Below are 25,826 nucleotides of genomic sequence, written 5' to 3' on the forward strand. Positions count from 1 at the left end.
CACCATGATCTTAAGCAGCTGGCCCTGAATAGGGAACTCTGCTCATCTCCATGAAGACAGTGAACCAGGGAGCCCACCAGTGGAACCCGGACTGGTGGGTGCAGGGCCTCTGGTGCCTGTGACCAGATTTGCCTCTGCCAGTGGCCTGCATCTCCAAGAAGGAAGGGGCGGAGTGGAGGACGCAAGGACCTGGACCATCTCTTCCCTAGAGCCTCTTCGACTTTGCAGGAAAGTTGCTGAGGGCAAGCCGCGGCCGCGGGCTGTCCCCAAACCAGAGAGGATGGGTGAGCAGGGGCTGCCAGGGCTGTCGGACCCCCGGCCTGCTTGCCCGGCTGCCCCTCGCCACCGCATCATCTGGGGTAGTAGTCGTAGGGATGCTGGTGAGGTTGTGCTCCTGGAGTGCTGTGTCCACCATCTTGATGTAGGAGGAGATGCTGCGCCACATGTCGGCCATGTAGGGGTCGTAGCAGCCCTAGAGCGCTTGAAGTTGCCATCCTTCTTGCTCTCCACACACAGGAGCCGGTCCTTCCACATGGCCACACCCAGCAGGCGGACCATGCCGGCCCAGCTGCACGAACAGGTTCTGCTTCAGGTCCTCAGTGCACCATCAGAACCTTCTTGCGGAACTTGAGCCAGTCCAGCGTGTGAGTGTCCCACCAGGAGGCATAGTTGTGCACGAACTCCGGCCACTCTGCGGAGAGGAGGAGCCAATGGTCAGGCAGGGCCCTGGGGCAGAGTCGCCCTTGACAGTGCGTGGAGCAGCGCAGCGTCCACCCTCCAGACCTCTCCGCTGCGCCACTGCCTCCGCCTGGCACCACCTCCTTCGCTCCTCACTGAGGATGGTAGCACTCCTCGGTGCCCACCACGTGCCAGGCACAGCCCTGTGTATGAATCTATGTAACTACTGCATAGAAAGACACAGGTAACACAGGACACAGAAATATGCAATCATATAAATATAGATCATGCACATTATACTACACATAATAACAGAAAATATATGAATTATGTGCAATGCAAATTATATGAGATCAACATGTAAATATAAAATTTATGTAATATTGCATGCATATATGTATTGTTACACACATATTTATATTATCACATATTAAAGATATTACTTATTCCTCATATATAACTATAATGTACATATAAATATATAAATATATGTAATAATATGTGATAAATGTAATATACAAGTAACCATGTATTACATGTAAATAATGTATAATATATAATAAAATATATAGATGGATTGTCTAGAATTTATATTAAGATGTCAATTATATATTATGGGTACATAGTTATATTTATATTTTAATAGCTATATTAATATAGCTCTCAATTCCACTTAATCCTGACAACCTTATGGGGTAGGGTATCATCATCATCACTTGATCGGAAACTGAGGCACAGAGAGGTTAAGTAACTTGCTCAGGGTCACTCATCTAGTAACCGACAGGGCCAGGTTTGAGCCCTGTGGCATGAGTACCTGCCTACTCTGAGGATAACAATGGGGCTGTGGTACAGAGGAAGTGGGAAGCGTCTGCAGTCGTGGGCATGGAGACTTGAACCAGCTGTGATGGCTACCATTATTCTGTTCTCAGGTGAGAGGTCCTGTACTCCAAGTCCTGGGACTCAGGCCTCTGACTTTGCAACCTCCTCCCCCACCCCAACTCCAAGCATGAATACTGCGGAGCCAGAGCCCACTCCTTCTGTCCCCCTGTCCTCCACAGACAGTGAGCTCTCTGGGGGCGGGTGTAAGTCAGACTACTTATCCTGCCACAGTCTTGCACTTCTGCCCTTCCTTCCTTTACTTTGGACTGAGGTGTCTGCTGCCTAGCCATGATGAAAGGGCGGGTTGGAGTGTGGCAGGAACTGGGAGGTGTGTTTAGGATGGTCGGGCATGAAAGACACCCAGGAAGATGAGGGAGCACAGAAGAACCCCTGGGGAGTCCTGGAGGGGACCTCGGAGGTAGGAATCAGTCCCCGGGGCTGCTGGAACTCAGGAGGAGTGGGGACTGCAGAAGGCCAGGAGAACGTCAGGAACAGTGAAAAGGAGTTTCTCAATCAGAGGCTCCCAAGGCAGGCGCTCTGAAGTTCCAAAGGGACACTGGGGCTTCCTGTGGATGCACAGCCACCAGCAACCGCAGAAGGGGGCAGGTGGGGGGCATTTATTATAAGTCCTTAAGCTAAATCCCTACCCCTTGCAGGGCAATGGCAACCCATTGTCTCATTCAATGTGAACAACTACTCCTGTTCACTCACCACCAGGGAGGAGGTGGAGGCTCAGAGAGGTGAAGTGACTGGCTCAAGGTCACACAGCCAAGAAGCATCATTTGATTCTAGCCTGACTGATTCCAGGCCCTGATCCTTCCTAGTTCAACAGCCTTCCCTGTCTTCCTCCCCTGCCTCAGGCTCTGCAGGGGCTTAATGACTGGTTTTCCAACTAAATTGAAATCCCAAATCACCAAATTGCAACATGATAAAGGGATCCCTTTCCTTTGCAGAATGGATCAGAGTTTGTGGAAGACTCTGGTTCCCTGGTCCCCTCCTGGGGTCTGGTGTTTGCTTGAGAAATATTTATGGTGGTGACGGGTTACTTTTTATTCTTAGAATAAATTATCGACAATGTCTCTGACTAATTGGGCCAGTACTGTTATAATGGGTAAGACCAGTGTGTCTGGGTGATTAAGGAAAATCCAGGCTGCACGTGGCCTGCTTTACTTTTCCAGAATCTCCTCACTCCCGAGTCACCCTGCAGCACCCCCATGGACTCAGGTCAGCCACTCTATGCCTGGGAGGGGCCCCAGCGAGCTTGCCAACCAGCACCCGGCAGACCCCACTTCTGACCATCCTGAGTGGAGCTGAGGGAGGGTGGCCAGGTGGCCCTGGAGAAGAAGGAGGGGTTGGTCTGCATGGTGGTCGGGGTCCCTCAGGTGGCCCAGGTGCCCAGGGCCTTGGATGCAGGTGGGACAAAAAGGATCATCCTGTTCTTGCTGATGGCCAACGTCTGTGAGAGACCAGGATCATCTGTCCCTGCAGCAGGCCAGGAATGGACTTTGTCGGAGACCCTACAGGGTGCAGGGCTATGCTGGGCACTCAGTGCCATCTCACTCCAGGTTCTCTAGAAGCCTGAAGAGTAGTCATTACTAGCTCTACTTTAGACACAGGGCAAAGGATGCTCAGAGACATGAAGCCATTTGTCCAAGGTGACAGTAGGTGTTGAAGGCAGTATTCAAACCCTCAGCGACCCCAGAATGCATCTGGCTCCAGCCACCACCACCAACCCTGGAAGAGGGACTGACCTCACCAGCTGGGGCCCTCTTTTTGCTCTGGACCCTGGGCATCCACCCCCTAGTCCACCTTCTGTGCCCTTCAGCTTCAGACTGTCTTAGGACACAGGGTCTATTCACAGATGACCTTGGAGTTGAGGAAGCTCCTCTCCACCTGACCTTGTGGAACTTATCACACCTCCTTGAGGCTCAGTTTACCCATCTGCCAATCAGCAGTCCAGATTAGACCTAAATCCTGTGGATGCTGTGCAGACGATTGGCAAAGACCCTGCACAACATCTGGGGCTCAGGAGGTGGGCCCCCCAGCATCTCTGGAGACACCCCAATTGCCCTACCATGTTGGTCTGAGCCTCCTTCCAAAAGCACAGCTGAAACCCAACCTGTTTCTGCCACAGACCTGGGCCCTCTGTCCCCTTGCTGTGGCAAAGCTCCTAAATGACTTCACTGGAAAGAAGAACAAAAGTTAAAAACAAAAGTCCTCAATTAACTCAGGATTCCTGGTGATTGATGGCTACCTGCACATCTGATAATAAAGGCTCACTAAGCCACCGGACACCCCCACAACCAGTACTGGTTCCACTGCGACCAAGACACTTGTTTGCCTGGCCAGTCTCTGCTCCATCCTCTTGTCTACAGGGGGAACCAGGCCCTCATGGATGGCTTCCCTCTACTTAGTTCCCCACGGAATCATTAACCACAGTCTCTGCCTCATTAAACAGATCCAGGACAATTCGCCTTGTATAATCATATCACATCGAATTTTACTTTGGACTCACACCAGGGAGGTTGTAAAATTAACGTGGTAGAACCAAAGGGGGGTGTGGGAGCCTCGACCCAGCTATAATTGGGAGGGGGACAAGGATAAGGGTGGATGGGCCTGCACAACAGCTGGGTGGCCTCTGTTTTTGAGGGGCAACCCTCCTGTTGGACACCCAGTGCATCCTAAAGTGGCAATTCTCAAACTTTCAACAGCACTCCAAGCACCTTGGAAATCCTGTTGAAATGCAGATTCGGTTCCAGGAAGAGGAGGCTGGGCCCTGACTGAGTCTTGTCTGTAACTTTGATGTCTGTGCTGCTGGTCTGTGGTCAGGAGTGAGTAGGCGTGGTTCCTAAGCCTGAGTTCCCACCAGGAACTCCTGGAGGGCTGGCCAAGATGCAGAGGGTCTGGCCCACTCCCAGAATTTCAGATTCAGTAGGGCTTGGGCCCAGCCTGAGAATTTTCATATCTAACAAGTTCCCTGGCCATGCTGCTGCTGGTGGGTAGGGGTGAGGGGGTCCCCAAAAACAAAGGTCTCAAACTCAAGTGGAGAGGGAGTGCAGAAGATGCACCTGCCCGGTGGGGCCTGGGAGCTCTGTTCTTTGGGGAGGGTCTTTGCCTGAAGACCTGGGTCAGGCCTGGGAGGGGATGTTGGGAGAAGCCCTCTTTCCAGAATGATGTGAGATCCCAGGCTCATGTGAGATGGGTGTGGCAGTCTCTAGCTCTCTGGGCCTTGGTTTATCAACAGGGAATCCAGGGCTCTGGGCCCTGCCCAGCCTTTGGAAGGAACTGAGAGGCTTTCAGACAGATGACCCTGCTCTACCCTGGTGATGCTCAGGGCTGGAGCTGGCCCTGGAATTTTCCCAGGCTCCTCTGGGGCTTCTGATATGCAGCTCAGGCTGAGGACCAAGTTTTGGAGGTCTCCCAAGTCTGCTCCAGCTCTAGCAAGCAGGGTCTGTGCCCCTGGTACCTTCTACTTCCTCACATACCCCCAGCCACCTCAGTCACCCTCTGACCAGGCTCGTTTCCAATTGTTCTGCAGTTAAATAATGCAGAGGCCTCTTTACTCCTGGGAATAAGTGAATGCATGTCACACGGTCCTGGCTTCCCTTCACTTCCCAGGAGAAGGATCCGGGCTGGGAGAGGGACACACCAGCCCCGAGTGAGCTGTGAACCCAGGGGCACAGCTGGTCAGGCAGGGCCAAGTCTTCTCATGAGGAGATCAACGTGGAGCTCTTCTCTGCGGAGGGACTGGGGCTTTGCTGCCTGGTGGCTAGATCTGGGGACAGCTCACATCAGCTCCCATTCACAGAGAACCTGCTGCTTGTCCACAGCTCTGGACCAGGTGACTCATGGCCACCAAGAGCTCATTGACAGGTGCCCTGATCAAGCCATTACAAATGGAAAATATTGCACATAAACATCTTTAGTCCCCTGACCCACCAAACCTCCCAGTTCAGAACACACTCCTCAGTCAGGCCAAACCATCTGAAGTGAAGCCTACATAGAACGCAGTGTGCACTCACTGGTAATGCACTGAATACCACAATGGTTGCCTGGAGATGCTCTGGGACCATCGTAAGTCAAACCTGCATTAAGTTGAATTGTCGTGAATTGAGAGCCATCTGTATCCACGATCACAGTGCGGGGTCCCTAAGGGACTGAACTTGGGAACAAGAGTCCTCAGGTTTAGATCCCAGCTTGGCCACTTTGTGGAGAAGCTCCTTTTCCTGCCTCATCTTGACTGAGATATCACTGGTATGCAAAACCCTGCATGTGATTTAATATCTGCAACTTGGCAAGTTGTGGTTTGTGTATACAGTGGTGCTACTCTCTCTACGATGAAGGCCACAAACATTTCTCTCACCTCCTCTGTGTCTCCTTGTGTCTTTTCTCTCTCTCTGTGTATGTGTGTGTGTGTGTGTGTGTGTGCATGCGTGCATGTACTAAGAACATTCCACCTGAGATGTGCCCTCCTGACAAAACTTAAGGACAGAACACCTTCTTGTTGGTCACAGGCACCTGTTGCACAGAAGCTCTCGGGAACCTAATCATTGGGCATGAAAGTGACTTTGAACTCCCAGAACAGCGACTCCCTGTTCCCTCTCCTCCTGGAAAAGCTCCTTGACTTCTCTGAACTTGGGTTATCTCAGCTATAAAATGGGGAGAATTATGTAGCAGTTTAGGAAGTTAACCCTTATCAATAAGGCTCAGTAGTGGTGACCATGGTGACAGGGGTCATCAGGTCAGCACTATGGGACTTCAAGACCTGGAGGTGTTAGAGACACACAGAAGGCAGAAGTTGGGTCTGACTGCCAAGTTCTGGCCGCCAGCCTGGGCTGCTCTCTGTGCCGAGATGCTTATCCACACACAGCCCTCTGATAGATCATCTTGCGGGTCAACCCTGTGGCTTCCCAGCTGTGTGACCTGAAGACAGTCACTTAACCTCTCTGAGTCTCCCAACTCAAGATGGTTGGGAGGATTCATGAAATGATGCTCTGAACCTGGGCTCTTAAGTGCTCCTGGTCTGGGGCGGGATTCAACCTGCCTGGATGTCACATGACTTCCAGAGGCTCTCCTGCCCCACCATCTTCTCACCCCTACTGCAGAGGCTCAGCCTAAGTTCAGGTACCTCAGGAGATTTCTAAGAGTCAGTGTTGAGACTTGAGTCCCGGGGGTCTTGCAGCCAGGTAACAGCTGGTGTCTGGTGACTGATGCTTGTGGGTGTGGTGCTCTGTGGGCCCCGGAGCAGCTCTACCCTGTGCAGGGACTGCAATGTGATCTCTCAATAGCAAACTACTGGACCTGATGCACAGGAGACCCTGCCAGGCCCTGGCCTCTTTCCCTGACCCCTGCGCCTGGGCCCTCTGCTCTGCTCCCAGGCCATACCTTTGCCCTTCCAGTGCACATGGGTTGCAAAGCCGATGTGACCTCCATACTTGGCCATCAGGGCCTTGTAGGGTTGCAGAGAGCAGGATGGTGGCCTCAAAGGCCTTGATCTCCTTCCGACCACTCTCATGCATCTTGACACAGATGGTCCTCCCACTGCGCCAGTGGTCCCACTTGTCCTTGAAGCCTTGGCGGCAGCCAGAAGTTAAAAACAGGGAAGCTGAGCTGGGGCCACAAGCCCACCCACCCATTTCTGACCCCCTACCCCATCTGCCCATTCCCTTGCTCAGCCATCCCCACCTGTAATTATTGAGTACCTACTATGTGCCAGGCTCTGTACTCACAGCTGGGGATAAAACAATAATTTGCAAAAATACCTGGGACCTTAGTTTTTGAGGATCACATTATTCAGGCAATGACGTGAAGGTAAAATCACAGCATAGTTAGTTCCACAAAGGAGGGGCATTAACACCCAGATGCTAAGAGAGGGGCCTTGGAGGGCACTGACCAGCAGGGCCTGCTCAACCCCTGTCCTGAGGTTGGGTGTGGCCCTGTGACTCTTTGGCCAGTGGAACCAGGACAGAGTGGATCTCCACCCAAGTCTCAAGATGCAACACACACTCCTGGTCAGGCTCCTGTGCTCCTCTATTCCATGCATGAAGGTAGAGGAGGGCATTGCTCATAGATGGTGGGGCACACATGGGAGACATGGCCCCAACCTGTGGCCTGGACCTGTCCTTCCAGACAAAATCATACCCAGTCAAGTGGCATCTGGAAAGGCCTCCTGGGGAAGAAGTGCTTAAGCTGAGACTTGAAAGAGGAAGAGGAATTTACTAGTTCAAGAGAGGAGGGTCAGAGGGGGCAATGGCAGGTGCAAAGGTCCTGTGGTGTGTGGGAAGAAACATGGGTCCCTGCAGAGACTGCCAGGAAGTAGAGAGGAACCAAAGGGAAACTGGAGAGGGTGTAGGGACAACAATGAAGAGATCAGTACTAGGATTTAAGCAGAAGGAAGGAGAGACAGAAAGACATCCCGGGGTAACTCATGGGCTGAGGAGTCCCCCTGCCTCACCAGGCCATGGGATGTATGTTCTTCCTTCTCTGCTTGTTCACAAACGTTCTCAATGATTTGTGCTGTGGCTTTTAAGGTGGATAAAGGTGAAGGTGGTTATGGACCTCATCTTGCTCCTGGAGACAGAGCGGTGTGGCCACCATCACAGGACCACAGGGCAGAAGAGCCAGGAATGGAATATGCTTTCCCAAACGCGGTTCCTTCCTGGGACTCACCTGCCATGCTACAGGGAGCAAACCAGCCTTGCCGATTAGCACTGGCCCAGGTCATGATAAACTATGACCCCCAGCCCCAGCCTCTGGGGCTGATGGGAAAAGTGTCATGCAAGGAGTCACCTCCTGGGTGCAAAGAGGGACAGGTGTGGGGACATGTGAGGGGGTTGGGGTCGCAGACCTTTCCTCATGGGCAGTTTTACATCATGCACTGCATTGGTGGGACTCTGCCTGACAGGGACCTTGGTTCCTTTGTGATTTCCTTTTCACAGAGCTCCATTTCGTGATGAGCTCAGCGATGGAAAGGCAGCCAGGTAGGGGATATATAGGAGCCCGTGCAGACTCCAAGGGGAAAAATAGATCATCAGGAATGTAGCCAGACAGTCCAGGGACACCCAGCCCCATGCAACTGGGACCTGAGGCATGTTTCTTTGTTCACGATTGGGTCAACCTCAGGCAGTACTTATGGAGATTAAAAAGTGAACATAAATGAGAAAAATGACCCACTGGGAGAGAGCTCCAGATTCAAGACTCTGGTGCTTAGGAGTGATTCTAGAGAAAGCCCCAGACGTGTCGTGGGGTGGGGGATTCCACCGAGTAGAATGTCTGCCAGATGAAGAAGCACCTAGAAAGGAGGTGCTGAGAAGCCAGGCATGTGCTTTCCTGAGTGCAGCAGGCGGTGGGTGGTCAGGCGGTCCTCTAAGGTGACCTGCGGGCATCTAGGGGAATCAGATGCAAGGCTGGGGCCGGCAGAATGACTGATCCCACCACCAGGGGGCACCCTTCCCCACTGCCCATGACAGGAGGCCAGCCCTCCATTCATTAATGTGGCAGATTTAAATCTACGACTTTTTAAGAGTCACCGGAATATTGGCTTCTTTGGGAGCGTCCACTTGACTCGCAAGTTCTGACAGGACTTCCCAGGCAGCTGCCTCAGGATGCCATGCAAAAGGCTCCTGTGGTTGGAGTCACAGTCACAGAGAGCCAGACAGGGCAGACCCTCCAAAGACCTGAAGAGAGAGGAGGATCCAGAGAGAGCGAGAAGGTGGCAGATGGACACAGAGGCAGAGAGCACCGTGCTTTGCAAATGCTAAGCCTCTCGCAGAAGGGAAGCAGGAGGAGGAGATGGGAAGGGGACAGAGGTTCCCTCATTCCTTCACTCCTTGGCTCTATTGTCCACCCCCCCAACCCTGCCAATCTCTTATTTTTTTATTTTAATTTTTTGGTACCAGGTGTTGAACCCAGAGTTCTTACCCACTGAGCCACCTCCCCAGCCCTATTTTGTATTTTATTTAGAAGCAGGGTCTTGCCAAGTTGCTTAGGGCCTCCTTTTTGCTGAGGCTTGAGATCCTCCTGCCTCAGCCTTCCGAGCCTCTAGGATGAGAGGTGTGTGCCACCATCTGGCTCCTCACCAGGCTCCTGGTGGAGTGAACCCTCAGCCAGGGCGAGAGGAGAGAAGAACATAGAAAATGCAGGGGAGGGCAGAAGATGCCAGGTGGCCGGTCAGACCCAGGAGGGCCACGGGGATCCCGACACTGGCTTCTCACAGTGGAGAAAAGGCGGGGGCAAGAGATGGGGGTGCCCCCAGGCATCCAGCAAGTGAAAACCCCAAAAGATTTAATCTCTCATCAGGAGCTGCTGGGGGTCAGGATGGCACAGAACCATCCCCAGGTCCACCCACCCAGGTCCCAAGTCGGACACCTGAGCCTCGGTCCCTCACTTCTGTTCAGTGACCTCCTCCACACCCACCTTGCTGTCCCCTCTTCAGCATGATCCATGCCTGCATGGTCCACAGCCTCTCAGTTGCCAGGAAGGGCATCTCAGATGTGCTGCCTGTGAACACGTCCCATCTGCTCCTCTGGACAGCGCCATGACTCCTGAAGAACATTCCAGGTGCCAAGCCAGATGCAGTCCTGGCTTCCCTTCCCATGCCACCCCCAGCCCCACTCCCTCCACTGCACAACACCAGCAAATTGTGTTTGTCCAACAGTCCTGCCACCTGTGTCTGCATCTCTGCCTGGGACTCTCTCTCCTTTGGAGAAAGTCCAGTCTGTCCCCTGTGCCCACACCTAAGAGTGAGTTAGCAAAACAGCACCCTGGATGGGGTTGGGACCCTGGTATATGACAGATGCCTGGTCACGCTGCCCAGTATGAGGAGCAGTGATGTGGATATGTTAGTCATAAGAGCTATGGAGAAGATAGTGGGGTCAAGGAGGACCTCAACCCTCCAGACTTTGCAAAGGTGGCTTTTACCTGCAGCATGAGAGCAGGTAGATGAGCCAAAGGGTGGGTTGGCAGGGCCCTACTGTCACAGGACAGCACAGGCAAGCCTCTGGTGCATTTCAAACTGCAAAGAGTTCCTTCCACCTGGAGTCTCATGTCCAAGAGGGGCTGCCCTGGGGACAGGAGGCTGGGGTTGCCTCCCCCGGCTCCTTCCTGCCTCAGGGTTTATGAGGACTCTGTTCACTACAGCATCTTTCAAAGGTGACGATGGGGACTCAGTGGTGTCCACATGAACTGATGCTGCTGGGGCTGGGGGATCTTCTCTGCCTACACCCAACTGCAGGCCAGGAGCTCCCGGGAAGCCCCCTATGAACAGGCAGCTTGTTCAATGCCTCAGCTGCCCGTGACCAACCACCCTGCCTTTCTCAGCCGGACTGAGACATCGGGTGAACAGACCCAGCTCGAGGTAGAGGTATTGATGGGAGGTTTATATTTTCTTTTCTTTCTCCTTTTTTGAAAGTTGAGTTAGGATCTGAGTAGACACCTCACCCCAGTAAGGATCCCTTGCTATTCCTGCAAGACTAGATAAAAATAGGGCGAGATGGAGTTATGGGACACTGTGGGTCTGGAAGGAAGGGGACCAGGCAGTCAGCCCCAGCTGGGAGGTCCCAGCGCTGGCTTGGCATCAAAATCCCCTGGGGAGAGTTTACAAAACTGGAGGCCGTGAACACTGCAAGATTGACCTTGAAGACTTGAGAGCTCCCAGTAACTTCAGCGTCATCAGGGATCAACCTCCCTTGGACGTGGACTAGGTGACTCTTACACCTCCTGTCTCAAACATTAGCCTAGGACCCCTTTGGAAAATTTGAGTCCAGTACCGACCACATAGTATAGATGAGGAAGTTAAGATGGAAGAGGTGGAGAATCCTGTCCGGGGTCCCACTGCTGAGAAGCCTCAGGACGAAACTTCAGGCTGAATGTTCAATGCTCTGACTGTCCAAAGAGTCCGTGTCCCCTTCTCTGAGGTTAGGAGGTTGGGGGTTGTGAACACTTGACCTCAGACCACTGTGTACCGTCTACACTTACCACAGGCAGCTCTACGGGATGAAGTCACTTTCTGAGGGGGAACAGAACCTCAGAATCCTTCTTAACACATCATCTTAAAGGAGGGACCACTGGAATGGACCCATGAGATTAAACCACTTTGGATCCTTGGCTTCAATGATCCTGAAGGACCCTTCTATTTGTGACAGGAGGGTTAGATGGTGGCTGAGCCATGGAATGCTTTCTGACATGTTCCCTCTGGCCACTGCTCCTGAATTTGCCTAGGTCCCTCCAAGAAACCTCCCTAAAGACAGTACAGCCTAGGGTTCAGGAGCACAGGGCCTCAGTTCAAATCCTGATGTGAACATGCAACACTCTCAGCACAGAGCCTTGTACATAATAAGTGCTCAATAAAATGAGAGCTGAAGCCCTTATACATAATAGGTGCTCAGTAAAATTAGTACAGACTGAGATGGGATTCCAGGGCGGGATCCCTGCCCTCCTGCCCTGTGACTCCAACCTTTGACCTGCCCTTATTCACCCTTCTGGCCTCTTGTTTCCCAGTCTCTGCCTCCCACTTTTCTCTCCCTGGGAAAGACATGCACCCTGAGATCTCCCCAAGCTAGGGTTCAGGGATGACTCTCTATCACCCCAGGTTGTGCTTGGCACCCAGACCATAATACTCAGCCTATTTTCTGTGTGCTGAGCATGTTATATGTATCCGCTCATAGCCTTTTACAACCTCTTATTTGTGCATGAGCACACAGGATCAGAGAGGTTGTTGCTTGCCTGAGGTCACACAGCCAAGAAACTTACTTCCTCAGTAAGAAACCTAGGGATTTCTTGCCTGCATGATAGAGTGACAAAGACGTGGGCTTTTGATTGTGTGGCTTTGGGCAAATTATTTCCCCTCTCCCAATCCAGACTCCCTGTGCAGGGCTAGACAAGACCACACACCAGGCACAGCCAGGGGCCAGGAGAGCATCTGTGTGGTCTGAACCTCCAGGAGGTGCATGGCACACAGTCGGTGCTCAGAAAGGGGCATTCCTGTGCCTTGTGGGTGGGGGCCCTCCCCAGCCCAGGAGGTCTCCTGCTGCCCCCTCTTTCTCCTCATCTTAATTGTACAGGGAACTGTTGAAGTAGTAGCTGCCAGTGTAGAAGCCAGTGGCCACCTCGATGTGGTGGCAGGCCCATGTGTTGCCAGTGCCTGGGAAGCTGGCCAGAGCGATCAGCTGCTTGGACTTGGCTGGGAGGAACCTTCTGTCCATGCAGCAGTTGTCTGTAAAGGGTTGGGCATAGACAAGGGTCAGCAGGACAGCAGGTAGGGCCCCGTCCAAGAGGGACAAGGGTGTGAGTCTCACCCCTGGCCACTTTTCAACTCTGTGACCAAGCACAGCATAGTGATGCTTCTGTGGGCCTTGGTTTCTCCATCTGTAAAATGGGGCAGTGGCTCTTCCCCCAGAATTGAGGTGAGGGTTAAATGAGATAATGCAAGAAAAGGGATACCATGGTCCTTGGCACATAGTGGGGATTCCAAGACAGCCAGCTAGGTGGGCAGCAAGTCCACAGCCTCGGCTTCTGCCAGCAGAGCGAGCCTTTCGCTCTCCTCTTCAGGGGGAGACCTCCACATCGCCGGGTCCCCCAGGATGGGATCGAGCCCAAAGTTCTCCCTTGACCTCCAAGCCCTGTGTGTCCGGCCAAGTGCCAGGGCCAGCTGTGCTGGGTCCCCCTCCGTCTATCCACCCTGACCCCAGGAGCTGGAGCAACCCCACTTCCAGGCTGACTCCTGCACATCGCCAATGGCAGTAGTGATTCAGGTGATCCCAGTAACAACTACTTAACAAAAGGGACACATTGGGGAAATGCACCGCAAGGAGACTCTACCCAGGTGCCAGTCCAGTGCCTACTTAGACAGGCTGAGATCACAGCCTCACGCCTGCACTCTAGGGCTCAGCCCGGTGCTCCCTAGCTGCACTGCCCACAGCAGTGACGGTCCTGAACACAGCAGGCAACTAACGCAGTGACCGGCAATTGCACCTCTCAGCCTGTCTCAATGCGGAAAAGGGGGAGGACTAAACTACTGGGCAACAGGAACTTGTCAGCTCTGTCCCAATCAGAGGGGACCACGGTTTTACATGGGGACTGTCAGAAACCCTCCCTGGAGATTATTTCTGGCTCCCCCACAACCTTGACAAATGCTTCTGGGGTGGATGAGTGGGGTGCAGATGGGTGGGGGTGGGAGGCAGGACGTGAGGGGAACAGAGGGAAGAGTGGCTGGATACCAGGATGAGGACAAGATCTACTTGGTGGGGTTTTCATGGGGATTAAAGGAGATCATGCATAGATTTTGTTAATACTCTAAAGTGCTCCAACGGGTAGTCATGCCTTTTCTGCAGGGCTCAGTTCTCTCATCTGTAGAATGGGCTGGGTGAGTACTGATATTACCCAGCCTATGACTTTACAAAGCCCTCCAGAGGCCACTACCCACAGACTCCCTGGAAATGGGGCCTGGCACCTCCCACCGCAACCATGCTGGAGCCCCTGGGGGGCCCAGGGGCTCCTTTGGGCCCCTCTGGCTGGAAGAGAAGCTGGCCTGGTACCCCAGGACCACCATCTCCATTTCACCACCACTCACACCCACATGTCCCACAGTGGCCACCCCCTCCACTGTCAGTCCACACCCCTGCCTCCTCCGCTCCCTGCAGCAGTGCTCCCTGAGGTCCCTGAGGTCCCCAGAGATCCTGCAGTGCTACATTCAGCCCAAGTGCAGGCCCCAGCCACCCAGTGGCAGCAGATCCCTCCGCTCTCTGATGCTCCTCCCCAGGGTTCCACCTGGGTCCCTTGCTGCTCTGAGTTAGCTCAGGCTCATTGAGGTTCCACCGTGAGCCTCACTGATTATGCTCAAGCCTCTGGGAGGGCAGACGGGTCTGAAGTCTGAGATTTAAACACCAGGTCTGCCCCTCATTTCCTGGGCGATCTTGAGGAAATGGTTCCACTGAGCCTCAGTTTCCCCAGCTGTAAAATGGAACGACTGATGGCCTGCAGGTGTCAGAAGGGTTAAGCTGGAGAGGAACATGGGGCACTGGCTGGGGGCTCACACCTTGTGAAGGGCCAGGGTGGTGGCTGAGCTGTTGCTGCAGGCCAGGGGCCAGCTCTCCAGAACACACCAGAGCACCTCTGTGTGGTCATCTGTGAGTGGCTCTCCTGGGAACGCACTTCAAAGAGGAGCCGGGCGATGGGGCTCCGGACAGAACTACCACGCTCTGCGTTTGGATGCAGTCGGGCTCGCCAGGAGGTCATTGGTGAGTGCACTTAAAAGTTTGTGTGATTCACTCTGTGGGCATGTGACTTCACAGATGCCCCAGGAAATAGGCAATTACTATTCATGAGAAGCCTAGTGCCATACAACGTTTGCAACTTACTCCAAAATGCATCAGAAATGACAAGGACCCTGGGAAAGGGCAGGAAAGAGTTTTCTGGTCAAGTCAATGTGGCAAAAAGTGAATGGACATAAGTCTGGAATGAGCACAGGTTGCACCTTCTGGAACTCTTTTTCTCTGGGTTTGACTTACTGGGTATGGGGGGCAGGGAGCTGGCTCCTTCACTTCTGCAAACAGAATTCTCCATTCATGTACTTCCTGGGAGTCAGGAACAACCCAGAGGAAAAGACTCATTCTCCACACTAAAAAGAAAGCTTAGTTGGGCCTCAAGCCTCTGGCGTCAGGCAGAGGCTGCAGGCAGCATCTGCTCAGCTTGGGAAGCAGGCAGACCTGGCTTCATCCTGGACCTTCCCGACATTGAGAAGTTGAACGTGACTTTTCATCTCTCTGAGCCTTAGTTTCTTCACTTATAAAACAGAGCTCATAAACCTCACAGGATTAACTAGGGATATGGAATATAAAAGATTCTCAAGGTCTGTTGAAGAGCTGTGGTCTAACAGTGCAGTCTTGGGTCCCGGAGTGCCAGGGTTTGAGTGCCCTGTCTTAGCTGTGTGACTCTGGCCAAGCTTCTCAAACTCTCTGTGTTGTTATCTCATTTGTAAAACGGTCATCACAGCATTTAGATCATGAGACCGTTGGGAAGTTTGAGTCACTGAAGCCAGGGAAAGGGCTCCCAGATGCTTGCCACGTGATAAATATTCAATGATGATTTAGTTCCCATCGGGAATGTGCGTAGGTGCCCGATACGTGGCAGCCTCTGCGGACCAGGCTCCTGGCAGCCGATGAAACTTCTTCATGTGTGGGACCAATAGGCTGACATGGAAAAATTGAGAAGCAGTGAGAGCCTGCGGGTAGGGCACTGGGAATGAGCAAGCTCATCAATTAGAGGCTCTTTATCTGCTGTTGAAAGGACTCCAGCATCTATTTGGACCACATCAAAACTGTTCATGGTCACAGCATAATTAATCTGCATAGGGCTCTCCCCTCTGGCGGGGAGACCCAGCTCTACCAGACTAAACAACGCAGCCCTGGACGCTGACAGACACCCATCCTTCCTCCACACAATGGAGACAGAGCCAAGAGCCAGGCTTGCTGTCAGGCTCTGAGCAGGACTTCAGCTGCCACAAAAGCAGCCAGGCTGGCCACTGCTGGAACCCCACCAGGCCCGACAAGGGGGAGACCACTGGTGGGGTTGCTTCCAGCTCTTACAGCACTTCTGTGAAAATCAGGAAAAGGTAACTTTCTACTGGGCAGATGTGATGCCATCTGCAGACCACCACGGGCTGGCTTTGGGGCACCATTTTCCTCAGAGGACATGATTGTGCAGCGCCCAACCTGCCTATCCATATGTGGCAACCTGGTTATTGGGAGATGAGCGGGCAGAGGTGTTTTGTTGATTCTTCAGGTTTCAGAGGGTGTGGAGAGTGTTCTTCCTACTCTAGGTAGAAGTTTCTAGCAAGGGCTCTGGAGGCCTGAAAGCAAATTGATTTCTTGGATGTGTAATTGTGGCCAGTTCCCTATCCCTCTGGGTCTCTCATCTATAAAACAGCCCTGATCATCAGTTTACTGATGATGTCCCATCACTGAATGAGATGAGGATTAGCCTGAGGATGGGTGCACAGTGGGTTTGCTGCAAGGACATCCTCAGGGGCTTTCCCTGTGGTCCAGCACAGAATGCCCCCCAGGTGCCACGTACTGTTCATGGTGCCCCAGGAGAAAAGGGCTACAGTGTGACTTCAGGCAAATCCCTCAACACTGGTTCTGTTTCCCTCCCTGAAAGAGGCATGACGACTGTCCCCACCTTATAATACAGCTGAGAAATTCAGGGAGAAAATGCATGTGAAGGACTCTCTACTGAGTTTGACACAAAGTAAGAACTCAAGGAATCCCTAGTGTTGCTCACCACCACCACCATCACCACCATCAACAATCACCACCATCACCACCACCACCATCACCACTATTATCACCACCATCATCACTACCACCATCTTCATCCTCCTCCTCACCACCATACCTGGCAGCCCCAAGAGCAGAGCAGCAGGTGTGAGCCCCACTAGCAAAGTAAAAATGATGGAAGAGGAAGCATGAGTGAGACAGGGAGAGGAACTGGGAGACAAGGAGGAACCGAGGGAGGCATGGCCACCAGGGTCAGAAGGGCTGGGAGGTCAGTTTCACTTTACAGCTGGAGAAACCGAGGCCAGGGGAGGAAAGGACTGCCCAGGAACTCACAGTGGGTCCGTACTGGAGCCAGTGGGGCCCGGGTCTTTCCTTCTTTTCCCTTTTAGCCAGGGAGCCACATTCTTTATTAGTCTTCACTGGACACCATTTCAAGAAACAAAATGCTTGTTAAATATCCAAACAGAAAATTCTATAAGCCTTTGAGTTTAAAATGGAGATGTACGCCTCTTAAAAATTTCTTTACACTCTATCCTATTTATCAACATATTGCCTTTGAAAAGTACCATTTGAGCTAATGACGTGATCATTATTATAACCTCCTTCATAAAAGTAATTTGCCTTGTTAGTTCTTAACCTTGGCTGACACTGTAGTCACCCCAGGAATTTAAAATGCATTGAACCGAGTTTCACTTCTGGACACTGTGATTGATTATCTGGGGTATACCTTGGGCAAGGGTAGTTGAAAATGTCTCCCAGATGATTCTAATGCACAGCCAAAGTCAAGACCCTGCTCTATCAGATGACATCTCATCCCTCCAGTCATTACTTGAAACATTCCCAAAGATGGGTGAGATAGGAAAGGCCCAGAGACCCTAGTTTGATGGAGTCTTCTTTTCCCCTTCCTCCCTCTTGAAGTCTTCCTTTCTAGAGTTTGGTTACTGATGAGAACTTGGAGCAAACATTAATACACAGAGGTTGGTGGAACTGGTGAAGATGGTTAACTTAAGGAAATGGGTAAAACCAGACACACTCAGCTAGTGGGATCATAACCTGAGCGACCACTGTCAACTCATGTGTGGCTTTTAATGTAAGTATACAGATAAATTCAAAGATAGATAATCTCTCTCTACAAGTTTAGGGTTAGGAAAGACCAGGGCAGACTTAGGAATTAACAAAAGTCCCCAGACATGGCAATGACAGACAGCAACATCCTGGATAGGATTCTTGGACTGTTACTTGGTTATCAGCAAAATCTGGATTGAACGACCATGTGGAATTGATGAGGCTTTGATTTTGATGGTTGTTTGGTGGTGACCTGGGAAGCTGTCTTTTACTTAGGAAATACAATGAGACATTAAGGGGTAATTAAGAGTTCTGGTCACCATTGTCTCAGTTCAGGAGAGTGAACACTTGGGTTGTATTAAAGTGTTCATTCTATTTTGGTAACTTTTACATATTTAAAAATTGTATCAAAATATTAAAAATGAAAATGTAAATCAATATCATTCTTCTGATCAAGATCTGATCCAACATACAGCCACAAAGATTTGTATGTAAATGAACCAGAAAGACCACAAGTGCCCATCCATCCATCGATGGCACACAACACCAACACATTCAGCAACTCAGATGTGGATGCAGGTCACAGCATCCTGAACGGGCAGAACAGGGGCAGGAAGCAGAGGTGCAGTCGCTCAGGACTGAGGGTGGGAAGCACTGGCTGCAAGGAATGCAAGGAGGCAGCTTTGAGTGATGGACGCTCTGCATCTTAATCGTGATTGTCTCATGACTATCCACGATTGCCCGGGATCATCCCATGGCACCCTGAGAGGGGTAACTTGCTGTGTGTGAATTGTAACCCAACTGTAAACTCTCCCCATTTCACAAGAACACACCAATTCCTAAAGAAGCCCGCACATGCCTCTCCAGCCCCCACGTTCTCATTCCCCGCACCCAGCATCCCTGACTTTCTAGGTCCTCTGACCTCATGATCTGGCCACTTAATTAAGGGCCCACAGCTTAGGATCGGGCCACAGAATGCTTTCTGTTCTCAGCCACGGTGCCGCGGGAGCCTGTAAGAGCCATTGGAGGTGCCCACGCATCCAGGAGCGGCCTCTTTTTTCTAGTGAATCACTGTGGCCCTATTTTACCCAGGTGCACCAGCTGAGCTGGGCCCCTGGGTTAAGAAAGTCACTCAGCAGAGTCCAGCTCTGAGTGCCGGGCCTCTTTCTACTGTCTTGATGCTTCTACGCTCAGAGGAGAGCCACCAGAAATCCTTGGTGATGAGGGACAGAAGTAGGGTCCTATGAGAGACAGAGGTGGGGTATTTAGAACCTCCTGCTTGGGCATTTCTCTATCCCTGATGCAGTAACCCTGGGCCTTGCCAAGTCCACCAGCCTTGCCCCTGCTCCTGCCCCTGCCTCCTGACCCTCCCCTCTGCCCCCTGCCCCTGCCTCTGCTCCCTGCCCTGTGGCCTGCACGGTCTTTCCAGCTGCAGATCCACTGGAGGGAATGGCCAGGAGTGCAGGCATTGCATGGGCTCTGGGCGTGCAGGCTCACCTTGGACCTGCGTCTGGTCGACGACAGTGACTGGGGGTCCTGCAGCTCTCCAGCTCCTCGGCGCTGCACTTCTGCATGCAAAGCTGCTCCTCCTCCCTCTGGTGGAGCAGGAACCATGTGGTGGGGAAGCTGCAGTGGCAGGGGGTGCCCGCAAGGGCGGCCAGCGGGTACTCCTAGGGATGGCGGGGAGGAGGAGCAGGCGTGTCACCAAGCCCAGGACGCCCTGACTCCAATCTGGGGCAGATCTGCACCCCTATGCCCAGGACCAGGGGCTCCCTGGGCTCCAGGGTCCCCAGCACACGCACAAGCAACCCTGTGATCCTGCCTGTGTGGATGCCTGGGATTGTTATTCAATTGCCTGCATCAACTCAAGGTTTGAAACTTAAAATTTGAAGGGAAATTGATCACTCCTACAGGAAGTACTCGCAGAGAAATTGCGCATATTTCCAAAAACTAAATACAATCGCTCAGTCCTATAGAAACAGCAAGGTACTGCCAGACTATGTGCCTGGCGTTCCTGGTCCGCAGATCCAGCCAATGTGGATTGAAAATATTCAGGGAAAAATCACACATATACTGATAATGTGCACATAGATTTTTTCTTTGTCTTTATTCCTTAGAATATAGAAATTATTTATATACCTTGGCACTGTGTTAGGATTGTAAGTTATCTCGAGGTGATGATTTTTTTTGTTTTGTTTTGTTTTTTGGTACCAGGGATTGAACCCAGGGGTGCTTAACCACTGAACCACATCCCAAGCCTTTTTTTTTTTTCTTTTCTTTTAATCCTGACACAGTCTTGCTAAGTTGCTTAAATCCTCACTAAGTGACTGAGGCTGACCTCCAACTTGCAGTCCTCCTGCTTCAACCTCCCTCACTGCTGGGATGACAGGCACGCACCATCGTGTCCAGCTAGAAATGAGTTAAAGCATATGGCAAGATGTGTGAGGCTCTCTGCAGAAACTCCACATTTTACGTAAGGAACTCCAACCTCTGAGGACACAGTCATCTGCGGGACACGTGAGGCCCCTGCCCTGAGGATACTGAGGAATGACTGTAATAAAATGCTACCTAGGCACTCTTACCTGCCAAGACTCTGAACCTGGGGTCAGCTGCATTTTTCCTGCAAAAGAGAGATCAGTTGAGGGACATATTAAAGACACTTCAGCATTGAGGGAAAGTTTTCTCCTGGAGGACTTGAAAGAACTGGAATAGAAATGTCTCTGTCAGGCAACACGCCACAGTCAGTGCCCCTCCGTCTGAGGGTGACACTGCAGCCCACGCTTGGGGGACAGCTGTGGGAGTCCGTTCTCCTCAGCCAGAAGGGAGCCTGACCTTTGTGTGCTCTGCCCTACATGGACAGAGCTGCCCCTGATTGCTTTATTTGTCCCAGTCCAACCTGCTTCTGGACCAGACCTGTAGCCCCACCTTGTCCTGGGTCACCCCAAATCCAGGAATAATCCGGTTTCAGACCCAAGTCACACCCAGAAAGCTGCGTCACCAGGTGTGGCGTCTCTCTGCCAGATGTCAAATAGGAATGATGGTCCCTGGCTGGAGAGCAGAGACAGAGACACTGACATGCAGGGGGTCTCCTCGGTCACTCTAAATCTCAGACCCTCCACCTTGGGCATGGGCAGTTCTGTCTCCCCACCCCCTAATGTCCTCAGTGGTGCCCCAGGGCCCCTGAGGAGAGCTGAGGAAACAGGAAAGGGGCAGTTCGCAGTGGGGCTTCCTATCCACCCATCTCCAGCACTTTCTTCCAGTTGCAGGGAAGGCTGATGGGCGGATGTGACCTCGCCACATTGGTCTGCCACCTGTAGGTCCTCCAGGGCCCAGGGAAGCTGAGGAGCTAGGCCTATGAGTTTGGAGTGGCCCCCAGCGTCCACCCTAGCTGCCCTGCTCACATGCACCATGAGCTCAGGTGGGGGCCTTTGCCAGCTAAGTCTTGGCTTTTTCATCTGGGAAATGGGGGTGAAAACTCCAAACCCACAGCTTGGGTGGGAAGTGAACTGCAGGCCCCATGAGGGCCACAGGGAGGACAGGACACTCTGAGCTGTTGCCTCTGGGCCTTCGGGAGAGATGCTCCTGGATCAGGAGCCCAAGGAGCGAGGAACCAAGATGGCGAGGCTGGGAGGCCAGGAGTTGGGTGGTCTCAGCCCAGGAGAGGTCACATAATGGGCTCCTTGGGCACCTCAGGTGCCAGCTCTGCGTCCAGCTCTGTGCTGGGACCTGGGGGACCTGGGAAGTGCAAGGTCCAGCTTCCTCCCTGATCTGACCACTGTCTGGCTGGGAAGGGAGGGTTCCCAGGATCTTTGGCTGAGAAAGGGACCCGTGGGCACCACTGTCATGTGCCCAGGGTTCTGGACGCCTCCTGCTGCCTCTGTGCTCACACCAGCAGTGATGGGGACTGTCCCTGGTGGGTTGTCCTTGTCCTGGCCTGGAAACTTCCTGCTCGCACTCCTAAGCCCCGTTCAAATGTCACCGCCTTCCTGAGCCTTCCCTCAGAGGGAGGGAGACCCACCCCTTCAGGTCCCCATCAAACGATCACAACCCCCACCCATGGTCTGACCTCGCCCATCCCAACTGGGCCGCTGCTTCACGGCTCTGCATTGGTTCCCGCAGCTATGCTGCATGGCTCTCTCCCCACCCTGAGTGCTGTGAGCAGGAGGGACCCTGCCTCACCTTCTCTGTGCAGAGATCCACACACTTGTCCACAGACATGTTTGGCATGGCGGCTGTCACAAGCAAGGCCAGGGAGAGGTTCTGAGGTCTGTGGAAACATCCTCGGGATACCGCACTTCCATCTGAAGAACAGGAAGAAAAAAGCAGAGTCATATTGAGAAGGAGTCAGATGTCCTTGGGGGAAACACCTTCTAGAGGAAACTCTTGGAAGTGGAGGACCACAGAGGGCAAGAGTCTTGCCCAAGATCACACAGCAAGTCAAAACAGACAGAAAGAGCAATTGCAGGTCTTTTTTTTTTTTTTATCTTGAACAAGCTTGTTCAGAGTCAATGTGCTCTATAACCGAGGGAATGTTCTTCTTGGGGCTTGCATCTTTGCCAACAATCCAGGTCCCAAGATGAATTTCCTCCTGGGTCACTTTATCCTCTTCCCTTCGGCAGCATTGTGATGTGCCGCTTCCCGGTTCATGGCGGCAAAGCCCCATTTGGGGAAGTCATATGGTCCATGGAGGATTCTCCTAATTCCATCACCATCCTGCACCGTGGGCAGTGTGGAATCCACTGCTGTCTCCCCCAGAGAAGTCACCTCCTAGAAAATATTCAGAGCCATCATCCTCGCCCAGGTTCCCTGGACACAGCGCCTAAGACAGTGTTTCACTGAAGCTGTGCTCTCAGCTGGGGGCCCAGGAAGCTCGGGAGGGAGACCTGCCCCCAGAGTTGTCCCACCTTCAGGAAAAGCAGGCTGGCCTTGGCCTCGTGTGCTACTTCCCTCACGGGACCTGCCCCTGGCTGTGGGCTGCCTGCCTGGGGAAGGGGGTCCCTTCACAGCCCCTGGGTGTCCAGTGGCTACTTTCCATAGCAGGGGTCGAGTGTGAGCTCGTCTCCAGCAGTCACTGTACTAAAGGGAACCTGGCTGGGCGCAGTTGGGGACCATGAGGGTGTCCCCTGAGCTGTGCACAGAGTCATCAGTAAGGTTGCTCAAGTGAAAGATGAGAAACAACAGAGGCGTCCAACAGTGAGGGATTAGACAAATAGATTAGGTAAGGACACCAATGGTGGAATTCTATGCCTCCATTGTAAGTAATGGTGTTCAAGGTTTTTAAAATATTTTTTATTTAGTTGTGGAGGGACTTTTATTTTATTCATTAATTTATTTATTCATTTATTTACGTGTGGTGCTGAGGATGGAACCCCATGTCTCATACATGCTAGGCAAGTGCTCTACCACTGAGCCACAACCTCAGCCCCTGTTAAAGGTTATTGTTATCAAGTGAAGATGTGTTTGAGATACAAAATTAAATAAAATCCAAGAATATAAAGTTTCACCTAAAGTATCAATTTTGTAAAGAAAAAAAAAAACCTATCAATAGAAATCTCATGATGATGTTTCTGAAAAGTAGGTCTGATGGGTGACTTTTCTGTGTTGATTTGGCTAGCCCAAGGTGCCCAGTTGTTTGGTACAAGTCTAGATATTGCCATGAAGATATGTGTATATGTGAAGGTATGTATATATGTGAAGACATTGTGTATATGTGTATTGTGTAATTGTGTATCTACGATTATTTAGTAAAGGAGATTACCCTTGATGATATAGTTTGGCATTGTCTAATCAGTTGAAGGCCTTAAGGAGAGAAGCTGAAGTTTCTGGGGAGGAAGAAATTCAGTTTCAAGACTGCAGAATTCACCCTGCCTGCATTTCCAGGCTTCTGGCCTGGCCTACCAACTCAGAATTGCCAACTCCTTCAATATGTGAACCAACTCCTTAAAAATAAATCTCTTAATATGCACGTATATTCATACAGCCTGTCGGTTCTGTTTCAGAGAACGCAGATCCCATAGGATTAGAGGTAAATTTTCTGTCTATCTTTTGGCTCAACTCCTTTCTAACTCTTTCTACAAAGAATATATATTTTTATGAACTAAAGACAAATAAAAAATAAGAAGTGACTCCTGTCAAATTTATATCATGCACATTTAAAATTAGGCTCAGTTACTTCTCAGATCTCGAGTTGAACATACCTTCCCAGAAGCAGCCGTCACCTAAAACAAAGGCCACTGTTGACATTGTGTGGATCTCAATCACAAGCACAAGAATAGGTGCCAATCATTAAGTTCCTAGTACGTGTTGTTCACTCTGATGAGCACATGTTATTTTTCACACCCAGGGGCACTTAACCACCAAGCCACATCTCTAGTCCCCTCTTTTTATTGAGAGACAGGGTCTCACTAAGTTGCTTAGGGTCTTGCTAAGTTGCTGAGACTGGCCTCAAACCCAAGATCCTTCTGCCTCAGCCTCCAAAGCCCTGGGATTTCAGGTGTTTACCACTGTACCCAGCTGTTGAGCACTTTGGAAACATCAGCTGGTCCCACTCTCTTGAAGACTCCACAAAGTTCATGGAGACTCAGTTCACAGAGGACAGAAGCAGGACTTACAGGAACCTAAGGAGCCACTGTTGGCAAGACCTTACTGAGGCTCATCTCAGAAACACATGTCAGCCTGGGGAGAAAGCAAAGCCAACTGCAGAAGCCAGATACCTCCACCTGTAAGGGACCTGGGTGTGTCCATAGGGTACAACTGGATACTCGTTAGCACACACAGGTGTCTCTATGTTCAGAGAAAAGGATATGAAATAACTCCCTGAGAAGGTTGGAGGTGTTTACCAATGATGCTTTTATATTTTAGCCACCAAAGAGTGATTATTTTTACCTCCCGATACCTGGCGGCCAGAAGTCCTTCACTGTGGTGCCAAATCAAACCAGGGACAGCTGATTTTGGTTAAATGGCTAATTTCTGGAGCATGCTGTGGTGACACAAGGCAGTTGTATCCTCATGTTCCCTGACTCTGGCCCCAGCCTGGTGTGAGAGCTGCCAGTGGTGACCTCCCGTGAGCTCCCTCCAGGCCTCAGTTTCCCCACACAGATGGGAAGCAGGGGTTAGTCCATTCAAGGAGCCTCGCACCTGAAGTCATGGAAATATCCAGGAGAGTGCAGAGCTGCCTCTGATGGCTTGTGTCTTGGCAGTTGGAAGGCTGGACTGTCTGTCCTCCAGTCCTCAGACGAGGAAGCATCAGACTCAGACACCGTGGGGAACCCTCAGCAGCCTCCCATCCTATGGCTGCCCAAGGGAGCCCATTTCTGAGGCTCAGGGAGTGTGCCAGGCAGGGCACTGGGGCAGGCGGGCCACAGTTGGGTGGGTGACCCTCACTTAACCAGAAAGCCCAGCAGGCTGGACGCCAGCAATGCTGGCCTGCTCCAGAACTGACTCCGGCTCCCTGTGAACCCCACCAGCACTCAAGTAGTGGGACTGGTCCCAGGCTCCCTGCAGCTGCACCTGACCCTTGATCTGCTCCCCAGCCCTGAAAGGAAGGGATCTTGCTCCCCAACTCATCCTCCAAGGTGGGACCTTCCCTGAGCCCCTCCTACCACCCAGGGGGTCTGAGACCCTCAGGTCCCAAGGTAGCTGCCTCGGAAGGGGTGACTGGAGTTTGGGCACCTGGTGGGGGTGGTGTGTCCATCTGTCTGCACATGTGGCAGGCAGGAGCTGAGCACGCTGCAGGAGGAGAGCCCGACAGGACCCAGGTGTGCTCAGGTGTTGGGACATGAGGCTGAGCGTGCATCTCGCACACACTGCTGGTATGTGTCCCACTGTGCATGAGCGTGTGAGTGTCAGCCTATGTCCCTGCGTGTGTGCATGTGTGTGTGTGGCAAGGGGCATGGATACTCCCTTTAGGCCTGTGGATGCTGAATGGTGAGG

The 25,826-nt window shown here is 52.0% G+C and overlaps 1 pseudogene; it reads right to left on the reverse strand.

Annotated features, from left to right (window-relative positions):
• Nucleotides 1–350: 350 nt before the first annotated feature.
• The window catches only part of LOC124973718 (WSC domain-containing protein 2-like), a 45,121-nt pseudogene continuing 19,645 nt past the window's right edge, over nt 351–25,826 (reverse strand).

This window comes from Sciurus carolinensis, unplaced genomic scaffold, assembly GCF_902686445.1.
Source record: "Sciurus carolinensis unplaced genomic scaffold, mSciCar1.2, whole genome shotgun sequence".
In the NCBI taxonomy this organism is placed as follows: domain Eukaryota; kingdom Metazoa; phylum Chordata; class Mammalia; order Rodentia; family Sciuridae; genus Sciurus; species Sciurus carolinensis.